At 36.1% G+C, this 11809-nt stretch overlaps 1 non-coding gene across 1 annotated transcript; it reads right to left on the bottom strand.

Annotated features, from left to right (window-relative positions):
• Positions 1 to 325: 325 nt before the first annotated feature.
• LOC113848588 lies at positions 326 to 432 on the bottom strand. The gene has a single exon (XR_003501852.1). It is a non-coding gene; the product is annotated as a small nucleolar RNA R71 (small nucleolar RNA).
• Positions 433 to 11809: the final 11377 nt, after the last annotated feature.

The raw sequence follows: 11809 nt of genomic DNA, 5'->3' as shown, positions 1-11809 counted from the left end.
CTATAATTCTTCAATTGTTAGACCAACCATTCAAGCCAATCATTTTGAGATAAAACCAGCCTTACTTCACCTAGTGCAGCAGGACCAATTTTCTGGTGGAATTTCTGATGATCCTAATCTGCATATTTCTAATTTTCTGCAGTTGTGTGATACTATAAGGATGAATGGAGTAAGTGAAGATGCTATAAGACTGAGGCTATTTCCATTTTCTTTACGAGACAAAGCCAAATGTTGGTTACAAGCACAGCCTCAGGGAAGTATCACCACATGGACTGAACTTGTGAATAAATTTCTAACAAAATATTTTCCTCCCTCAAAAGCTGCTAAGCTGAGAGGAGAAATAACATCTTTTGTGCAGCAGGAAGGAGAATCACTTTATGAAGCATGGGAAAGATATAAAGAGTTGTTGAGAAGATGTCTACATCATTGTATTCCAGAATGGATGCAGCTGGAAACTTTTTATAATGGAATGAATATAGTAACTAGAACTATGATTGATGCAGCTGCAGGAGGATCTTTGAGCATGAAATCCTTGGAAGAAGCTCAAAGAATAATTGAGATGATGGCTTCATCCATGTATCGGAATTCCAACTTGAGGAATACAAGAAGAGGCAATGAATACGAAGCAAAGATGATGGAAACTTTTCTTGCATAGAATCAGCTGCAGAACCAATTATTTTCTGATCAAATAGCAGCTTTGACTCAGTAGATTAATAATTTGCAGACTGAAAATGTGGTAACAAGTCAGTTGACATGCGATTTTTGTGGAGGGAATCATGCTAATGGTGCATGTGATGTACCTACCCCTGAACCACAAGAGCAAGTCAATTATATGGGGAATTATCAAAGACAGCAACAATCTTATCCTCAACAATCATTTCCTCCTAGATTTCAGTATTCTAATAATAGGAATAAACAATTTTATAATTGGAATCCTCAGAATTCTACAATGAAAAGCACTAATACATCTCTTCCATTTTCAAATGCAGGAAATCACCAACAAAAGCAGTACTTTCAAGGAAATTCTTCTACTCAACCTCAAAGGAGTCAACATTCAGCTAGACCAATGAGTGAAAGAATGAACGAGATTGAGGAAACAATGTTACAATTCATGAAAGTCACTCAATCCAACATCAAGAATCAAGAAGCTTCTATGAAGAAGTTAGAAACTCAAATTGGACAGCTGGCTGAACAATTAACAAGCAGAGATGAAGGAAGATTTCCAAGTAACACAGTGGTGAATCCAAAGGAACAATGTCAAGCTATAGTTACGAGAAGTGGAGCTGTTGTAGCCAGTTCAAAACCAGCTGAAAAGAGACTGAATAATGTTGCAGCAGAAAAGCAAGTAGAAAATGCAGCAAAGGAAAGAAATTTAAAAGAAGAATTGCAGCAAGGAAACTTCAAGCTACTAAAGAGAGAACATTCAGAAAAGAATGAAGAAGTTCATAAAAGTCCTGAAAGAAAGACAAAGAAGCAATTATTTGAGGACACTTACAAGCCAATTGATCCAGAAAAATATAAGAGACTGCCTTATCCTCAAAGAGTGCAAAATCCTAAGCAAGAGGAGCAGTTTGAGAGGTTTCTTAATGTGTTCAAAAAGCTGCAAATTAACATTCCATTTGCTGAAGCTTTGGAGCAAATGCCATCTTATGCAAAATTCATGAAGGAACTACTCTCCAAGAAAAGGAAGTTAGAACATGATAAGACGGTACCCTTGACAGAGGAGTGCAGTGCTATTCTTAGAAGAAAACTTCCTCAAAAATTAAAAGACCCAGGATCCTTTAGCATAACTTGTGAAATAGGAAATTGTACTGTGGGAAAAGCATTGTGTGATTTGGGGGCAAGCATTAATTTGATGCCATTAGCCATTATGAAGAAATTGGGGATAGAGGAAGTGAAACCAACCAACATTACATTGCAATTAGCTGATAGATCATATACTTATCCATATGGAGTAGTAGAGGATTTGTTGGTTAAGGTTGACAAATTTATTTTTCCTACAAATTTTGTCATATTGGACATGGAGGTAGATGCAAACATACCATTAATCTTAGGCAGACCTTTCCTTGCAACTAGACGAGCTCTCATTGATGTGCCAAAAAGGAGAGTTAATGCTTAGAGTTCAAGAGGAAAAGGTAATATTTAATGTATTTGAAGCTTTGAAATATCCAATTGATGATAACACATGTATGAGAGTAGATACATTGGATTCTATGATCACTCCTTATTCTTTAAATGGATTTGATGAAATTTTTGTGTTGAGAGAAACCATAGCTGCAGGAAATACTAAATCTCTGAATTTTGAAGATGAAAACGTATTCGAAATGGAGCAGCAATTGGAAACTCTACCTATTTTAATACTCGCAGAAGAATCAATCAAAGAGGAGTTGAAAAATGAAGGAGAAGAAGAGAAAGTCAGAAGCTGGAACTAAAGCAACTTCCATCTCACTTGAGATATGCATCCTTGGATCATAAACATGAAAATCTAGTTATCATAAGCAATGAACTCAAGGAAGAAGAGGAGGAGAAGTTGTTGAGAATTTTGAGAACCCATAAATCAGCAATAGGCTGGAACATCTCAGATTTGAAAGGTATAAATCCATCCTTTTGTAAGCAAAGAATTTTATTTGAAGAAAATTTTAGTGCAGCCTCAAAGAAGATTAAACCCTGCCATGAAGGAAGTGGTAAGGAAGGAAGTCATTAAACTATTAGATGCAGGGATCATATATCCTATTTCAGACAGCAATTGGGTAAGTACTGTGCAAGTGGTACCTAAAAAGGGTGGAATGACTGTAGTACCAAATGAAAAGAATGAGTTGATACCCACAAGGACTGTCACAGGATGGAAGATGTGTATAGATTATAGAAAGCTGAATGATGCAACCAGAAAAGATCATTTTCCTCTACCCTTTGCAGACTAAATGCTAGAAAGGTTAGCTGGACATGCATTTTACTGCTTTTTAGATGGATATTCTGGCTATAACCAAATTGCTGTAGATCCAATTGATCAAGAAAAAACTCTTTTTACTTGTCCCTTTGGAATATTTGCATATAGAAGAATGTTGTTTGGGCTGTGTAATGCTCCAGCTACATTCCAAAGGTGCATGTTAGCTATTTTTTCTGACTTGGTTGAGAAAATAATTGAGGTATTCATGGACGATTTTTCTGTTTTTGGGAATTCATTTGATGATTGTTTATCTAACTTGTCCATTGTTTTGCAGAGATGTCAAGACAACAACTTGGTGTTGAATTGGGAGAAATGTCACTTTATGGTGCAAGAAGGAATAGTGCTTGGCCATAAGATTTCAATTAGAGGGATGGAGGTTGATCAAGCTAAAATAGAAGTGATTAGTAAATTACCTCCACCTGTGAATGTGAAAGGAATTAGAAGTTTCTTAGGCCATGCTGGGTTTTATAGGAGGTTCATTAAAGATTTTTCTAAAATTGCCAAACCTCTGAGTGACTTGCTTGTAAAGGATGCAGCATTTGTATTTGATGAATCTTGTATGCATGCTTTTACTATCTTAAAAGAAAAACTGATTTCTGCTCCAATTCTTGTTAAACCTGACTGGACTATACCATTTGAGCTAATGTGTGATGCAAGTGACAATGCAGTGGGTACTGTATTAGGACAAAGAAAAGATAAAAGACTACATGTGATTTACTATGCTAGTAGAGTCCTAAACTCTGCACAGATTAATTACACAACCACTGAAAAAGAGTTGCTTGCTATAGTATTTGCTTTTGATAAATTCAGGTCTTATTTAGTAGGGTCCAAGGTTGTGGTATATACTGACCATGGTGCTCTGAAATATTTGTTTTCTAAGTAGGATGCTAAACCAAAACTGCTGAGATGGATTCTACTACTTCAAGAATTTGAGTTAGAAATTCGAGATAAGAAAGGAAAAGAGAATGGTGTTGCAGACCATCTATCAAGAATTCCATTGGATACAATGTCATCAGATTACTTGGATATTAATGAAGAATTTCCTGATGAAAAGCTGCTAACTGTGGATGAATTACCTTGGTTTGCTGATATAGCGAATTTTAAGGCCACTCAGCACATTCCAAAGAGAATGAATTGGCAGCAAAGAAAGAAATTTCTTCATGACAACAAGTTCTATATTTGGGAAGATCCTCATCTATTCAAAATTGGAGTAGATGGCATTTTGAGAAGATGTATTTCACAGAAAGAACAAGCTGATATCCTATGGCATTGCCACAATTCAGATTACGGAGGCCATCATGGTGGATCAAGAACAGCTGCCAAAGTATTACAAGCTGGATTTTTCTGGCCTACATTGTTCAAGGATGCAAAAATTTATGTAGAAAACTGTGATAAATGCCAAAGAGTTGGTAACATTTCCAGAAGACATGAGATGCCTTTGAACAATATCTTAGAGGTGGAACTGTTTGATGTATGGGGAATAGACTTTATGGGACCCTTTCCAACTTCTTTTCTCATGAATACATACTTGTGGCAGTGGATTATGTGTCTAAATGGATGGAAGCTATACCAACCAGAACAAACAAAGCCAAAGTGGTGATTTCCTTCATAAAGAAAAACATTTTTTTGAGATTTGGAGTGCCAAGAATTCTGATTAGTGATGGAGGATCACACTTCTGCAATAAATACCTTGATAATGTTCTGGATAAGTATGGAGTAAAACACAGAGTAGCAACTCCTTATCATCCTCAAACAAGCAGACAAGTGGAAATTTCAAACAGAGAAATCAAGAAGATCTTAGAGAAAGTAGTCAGTAACTCAAGAAAAGATTGGTCAAGGAAGCTTGATGATACATTATGGGCATACAGAACTGCATTCAAAACACCAATTGGTATGTCACCATATCAATTAGTGTTTGGGAAATCATGTCATCTTCCTGTGGAACTTGAACATAGAGCATATTGGGCTACTAAATGGCTGAATTTTGATTCAACCAAGGCTGGAGAAAAGAGAGTGTTACAGCTACATGAACTGGAGGAATTTAGACAAATTGCATATGAAAATGCAAAATTGTATAAAGAAAGGACTAAAAGAATACATGACAAATTCATTTTGCAGAGAGAATTCAGACCAGGGCAGTTAGTTCTACTATTCAATTCTAGATTGAAGTTGTTTCCTGGAAAACTCAAGTCTAGATGGTCAGGACCTTTTATGGTAAAAGAAGTATCTCCCTTTGGTGCTGTGTTACTTGAAGATCAAAGAGAAGGGAGAAAGTTTAAAGTCAATGGCCAAAGACTGAAGATTTACAATGGAGGAGAATTCAATAGGAACACTTTTTGCATTAACTTAGTTTCTCAGCAGTGAGGAACATTTAACGTCAAGCTAGTGACGTTAAAAGAGCGCTTTGTGAGAGGCAACTTACGCTATTTACAATTTACTTAAACTTTTATTAATTCTTTATTTCAATTTCTGCAATTTTCTGATTTTAGATTCTGTTTTATATGTGTTTTAGAAATACTGTGTTGATTCAATGAAGGTTCATGGTGTGGATGCATAAATGAGATGATTGAAATTGAATGCATGAGGCAATTAAGTTTCTAAGGAGCTTTGAATAACAAAAGGAGTCACTATTTTGCAGAAAAGTGATCACGCAGAGCTTCAATTACAGGGTTCCATTATGAACAATCACTTTTACTGATGAAAGTGATCACGCAGAGGAGCAAGGAACGAGACCCTTCTCTGGAACAATCACTTTTGCTGATGAAAGTGAACACGCAGAACCCTTTGGAAGACACCCTTCTCTGGAACAATCACTTTTCCCAGTGAAAGTAACCACGCCCAGGCTTAAATAGAGGTAATGTGATGTGCGTAGTTACTTTTTCCAATAATAGTGATCACGCGCATCAGTAATGTGTAGTTACAAGTTAAGGTTGATGCGCGTTACCACTTTTTCTAGTAATAGTAATCACGCAGAAGGATATTACCTGCGCATGATCCAAGGCCAAATCCTCAACATGATCCAAGGTTCAGGAGCATAGCTCAGTAGAATTATTTCAGAGCTAATATCTTGAGAAGAAAGATTGTCCAAGATAGGGCAATTGAGATAGCTGAAGACCATTATCCAGAATACAAAGAGGAAATTCAGAAAAGAGAATGGGAATCCTTCTGCATGATGGCTGGCATTGGCTGGAGAGACATTACACAAGAATTTTATGCCAATGCCATGAGATTCAAGGGAGATCAGCTGCCTAAATACCATTCAATGGTCAAGGGGACAATAGTTGATTTTTCTGCTGCTAACATAAATAGAGTCCTCAACATTAAGACTCAAAAACAACCTGGGCAACAAGACTTTAAAGCGTTCAGGGATGCTAAAGATAAGGACTATGTTCAAGTCCTTGAGAGGATTGGAAAACCAGGGACTACTTGGGAGCTGAATCTATCAAAGAAACCCAAATGCATCACTACCAAGAACCTTTTGCCCTTTGCAAAAGTGTGAAGCACATTTATTTTGAGTTCATTCATGCCTGTTAGGCATAGCTCCACTTTAGCAGTGAAGAGAGCTGAACTCCTATATGCTATAGTTAATGATTTTTATATAGATGTAGGAGAAGTGATTAGTGGATGCATTCTAGACATCCTCAAGAGAAAAAGAGATTCTCTAGCTTTCCCTTCTTTCATAACTGTTCTTTGTGAGGATGCAGGTATTGAAATTGGAGATTATCAAATCAAAATTAGAGCTGCACCTCCAATTACAGTAGCTATGGTGAAGGAAATTTATGCTACTGCTCTTGCACATCAGCAGCCCCAATTCCCTCCCAGTATAAAAGAGAGAATCCAACCATAATGAAGGAGAAGATAGCCTTCATGGCTGAAAGACAAAACTCCTTAGCTGAGAGGCAGAATGAATTGCACAGTAGTTTGAAGGCTGGCATCATGCTTCTGGAAGGTGTTCTCATGAACATTGGTCAAAAGATGGGCATGACCAAAGAAGACTTATACTACACTCCAGATCAAGCAGAGAATGCCCAATGCCTGAGGTCAACTGTCTTCAAAGACCTCCCCATCTACAGAACTCATTTCCCTCCACCAGCAGCTGTTGCAGATGAGGATGAGGATGAAGATGAAGAGTAGATTAGGAATTTAAATTTCTGTCATTAGTTTAATTTTTGTAAAAAGATTGTAATTAGAATTTCAGACTTTTGAGTGTTGTAATTACATTTTAGTTTTATTTTGGTTATGAATAATTCTGTTTGAAATATCTACTAGCTTTGAATTTTATTGAGTTTTTTATCTGATAATTGATGAACAACTTTTGATGTTTTTGTGTAGACCATGCTCTCAAAATCTGAACAAAGAGCGCATGGAATGATTGAAATATGCACAGCTACCATGAAATGGGGGTTTAATTCTGTACCTCTATTTTCATGTGTACAACTTACATTTTGCATAAAATTTTCACAAGTTAGAAAAATATTAAACTGCATTAGATTTTATTTTCTTGATAAATAAACTTGATTTTCACCTGATTGAAATTCTGATTGTTGAATTACATAAGTTGTTTTTCTCATTCTTAACATGATTGTCATACTTGTATTTTTAAAAAAAATAAAGCAGTCTTACCATTTTATTCATGCAAATTCTTGAAGTAAATAGTGAACTGAATTGATAAATATTATCCATTTACTTCTTTGGTGAGACTTGAACCTTTTCATTCATTGATGTGTGACTGATCTCAAATTCTGATTCACTCTCTAGAACTTGCTTTGTTTCTTAACTGAATATGCTGTTTTGCACTAATCACATAAAGGATAGAGGCCATTATTCAGATTTACCTAGTGAACCAAATAGACTGCCTTTCATTCTTGAATGTCCTAGTTAGCCCCTTTGAGCTGATAGCCTTTCTTTGATTAACCTCAATACAAGCTTTTCTAGAAAAACCATTTTACCTATTCAAATAGAAAAGAGGCAAATTGAGTTGAATCAAAGATAAGTTTTAAAACTAAGTTTGGGGTAACATCATGTTTCTAGTGCATTACTTGAGGACAAGCAATGTTCTAAGTTTGGGGTAGAAAGGATTGAGAAAAGGATTGAAATGAATTAAGAAAGTTAGAAAAAGTCATGCAGAGAAAATATGAAAAAGAAGTAACAAGCTGCAAGTAAAAATAGAAAAATGAAAAAGAAATAAAAAGAAATCAGCAAATCAAAAAGGAAAAGGAAATTGGTAGATAATTCTGCAAAAATTTAAACTGTGATTGAAAGTTGATTAAGAATAGAAACAGTTGATGCAACCTTTACTAAGTTTAAAAGCTTATCTACTCAATTTGCATCTTTTTTTGTTTGAAATTAGCTGCAATTATATCCTGAATTCATTGAAATCATACCTGTCCTTGAGCCTTAATATTACCTAAAAAGTCCTCTTGATATGTGATTAATTGTAAATTTGCAAAGGAGGTAGAGAATATAGGCAAGCTTATGGCAGAGTTTGATGAATTTGGTGATGCTGAGAGCAAACACAAGCTTAAACACTAATTGAGTTAGAGAAACACTTTCTGAGAGCTGTGATAATGTTTCTCAACTCTGTTTGCATGTAGCTTTAATGATTTGCTTGATTGAAATGAATGAGATTGTGCAGTAAACAAATAAGTCAAGTATGACTATCATGATGAAGAATTGGTGAATGACTTAGTGAGAAAACAATAAGAATGCATTGAAGTAAAATAGATTCTTAATCTGAATTTTTCTGAAAAATGTAAAATGTTTTTGGATTCCAATTAATAAGAATTTACACCCTTGATATGTTCTAATTTGCTTGAGGACAAGCAAAAATTCAAGTTTAGGGTAGTGATGAATCTATATTTTACTAGTATTTTACAATAGTTTTTAGTGCAATTAATAAAAAAAACATGCTAGAAATAGTAGAAAACCCTTAAAAAAATAATAAAATATTGCATGTCACTTTTAAACATAGTTATTTTAAAATTCATTGATTTTCTATGTAAAAAGTGACATTCCAAGTATGCCTTTGTAGGGAATTCTAAGCTAAGTTCATGAGGATTGGATGATCAAAGGAAAAATAGAAGAAAAGTAGCAAAAATTGGAGGAAAGAAGTTGATAATTGAAGAACAGTCTCTGAGTGATCACTTTCGCTGGTGAAAGTGATCACTCCAGAACCATAAAATGGAGAAGAGCTTCTGCGTAATCACTTTTGCTGGCAAAAGTGATCGCTCCAGAGAGGTTGCAATGAGAAGAGCTTCTGCGTAATCACTTTTTCTGGAAAAAAGTGAGCGTTCCAAAGAGTCCTCCATGAAGAGTAGCTGCGCGTGTTCACTATTACCAGCAAAAGTGAACACGCGCAAGAAAGCAGCTTCTGCGTGTTCACTATTTCCAGCAGAAGTGAACACGCGCATGACATTAGCAAAGGAAGCTTCTGCGTGGCTACTATTTTCAACAAAAGTGAACACTTTGAAGTGCGTGTGGCTACTATCACCAGCAAAAGTGAACACGCGCAAGTGGAAATGAAGAATTAGCCTCTGTGTGATTACTATTGCTGGAAAAAGTGATCACGCCAGCAGAGCGGGAATTCTATAAAAGGCAGTTAGCTCAGGAATTTTAGAGCTTTTTGTTCATTTTTCATTTTACATTTGTTTTTGTTGTTGAGAGAGTCAGAGAGGGAGATTGAGGACGAACACCAAGCTTCATTTCTTAAGGGATCAGATTGGAGATTGGCTTGAAGATGTTTCTTCTTTGTTCATTCTCTTCTCTTTTCTTTTTGTAATGTTTGCTTAAACTCTTTGTGGTTAGGAACTGTGAATCTGAAATGGAAATGTTGAATTGATTTTGGATCTGAACTTTGAGTTTTGGATTGGATTGAGTGATTGATTTTGCTATTAAAGTAGTGATTGAATGAAAATTTGATCAACTAATTATAGAGGAACTCTTATCAATGGGAATTAAATTTGTTTCTAAGATCTGAATTAATTGCCAAGGTTATTGGTTTCTTAGGGATAAGATATCTTAATCTTGCAATCTTTTGGTTTCTCAAACTTAATGCAGCATTTGATTGGATTAGATCTAAGGGATTGGAGTGATTTGATTAGATGCTAGATTCATTGAGGCAAGGGATTGTCCTTTGATTAATACAACGTGAAAGAGATTGTCATTCCATCTAAATGCTTGAAAGTTCAGAACTTTATTGATTCAATGTTGAAGTTTTGGTGAAACAATTTCCTAGCTACTCTTTCTACATCTGTTTACTATATACTATTGTACTAACTGTTCTGTTTTACTTTCTAATTTCATTTTTGATACATTCATACCAATTCCATCTGAAATTTGTAAAGCTCAACTAATTGTGATCTTATGAAGTGGTAATTGAGAACTTTATTCCCTGAGGACGATACTTGGAACTCAATTTGATTCTAAGATTTTTTATAACTTGCTACAACAACACTAGTACACTTGCTAGTCAGTTTACCTTCATTGCAATAGTAGTTGTAAAGTTGTGTGACAACAATGACCAAGTAACATAAGTACCAATGGCATCTGTCAAGCAAATGAGGTTCGCTTGTTCATTTGGGACAGACAGGGCAGAGTCCTCCTCATGTCATTGTACCTTACCATCCTCTAGAGGAAGAGCCATATTATGTAAGGAGTCCTCAGCCACTGTATGATATACTCTTCCTCTTGCAACTCGGCAAAAAGGTGAGTTCAAGTACAACAAACAGTCATGATCACCCTACAAATGAAAGTTTGTTATATTCCGCAAAAATTAAATCAAAAGCGATAAACTAAATGATGGTTTACTGTAGCTTAAATACCTCTGGAATCTCAACAGATGCAATTGGTGTGCAACTGCCTCTATGGCTGGATGAAGATGCATCTACAGGCGTTTGGGGACGAATGTCCGCCATTGGTTGCATTTGAGGAGCAATATTGAAAGGGGTGGCATACATGGTGGTGAGGAGTGAGTAGGGTTGAACAACATCTGACCTGACATGAAGGGGGCAGTCCCTGACCCCTTGTCAACTGTGTCACTACATTGGTCAAATGTGCCACCTAATGCTTTATATTTTGCCACTCTGTAGATGATGGATGTGAACATGATAGTGTTGGCCCAAATGCATCTTTTTGGGTCACCCCATAACCTACAGCCCTCACTGTTTGGAATCGTGAGTGGTTATGTTGGATCTCTCATCCCATGTCTTTTTTTGAAATTGTGAGACGATTTATTCTCAGTATCACCGTACTTTTGGTTACTTGTATCCTTTTGGTTGGACTATAACTGGAGCTTTTCTTTTGAAGCTGCTTTCTTTGCTCCATTTCTTAATGACCTTGCTCAATTTTCTTCTTTTTGTCAGAGACAACGGTGCCAGCTCTTCGAAGCGACCGCGTGTCGATCTCAATTTGCCTATAGCATCAAAGCCTGACCCAACTCCCTCCTTGGATGAGCACGGGGCTTGAGAGAGTATGTCATTTCAGGCTGTTAATTCAGTCTCAGCGTCAGGAGTGACCTGTGATAGGGTTTCCTACAATAAACATAACAAAATATGAGAGTCATTAAAGGAGAATTCATCTACAAGTTTATGTATTTGATAATACTAACACATTAGGCTTAAGTACTTACAAATTGATGGACCATTTTTTGAACCCCTTCATCATCAATGGCACCTTGTTTGTTTACCCTAGCAACTTTCCAGAGGACATGTCGAGGTATAGAGGTCAAATTAGACCCAGATGTAGCAATCGACAAAAAATTTCAGATTAAATGCCATCGTTAAAGGTTTAACATAAGGTTGTGAAAAAGCACGAATGGAGTACATTAGACACAAATATACATACCAAATCTTGCTCTAACTGAGC

The sequence above is a fragment of the Abrus precatorius genome, unplaced genomic scaffold, assembly GCF_003935025.1.
Source record: "Abrus precatorius isolate BTA unplaced genomic scaffold, Abrus_2018 Scaffold8, whole genome shotgun sequence".
NCBI classification, from domain to species: domain Eukaryota; kingdom Viridiplantae; phylum Streptophyta; class Magnoliopsida; order Fabales; family Fabaceae; genus Abrus; species Abrus precatorius.
The sequence above is the reverse complement of the archived record's forward strand: the minus strand, read 5'-3'. Positions and strand labels throughout refer to the sequence as shown.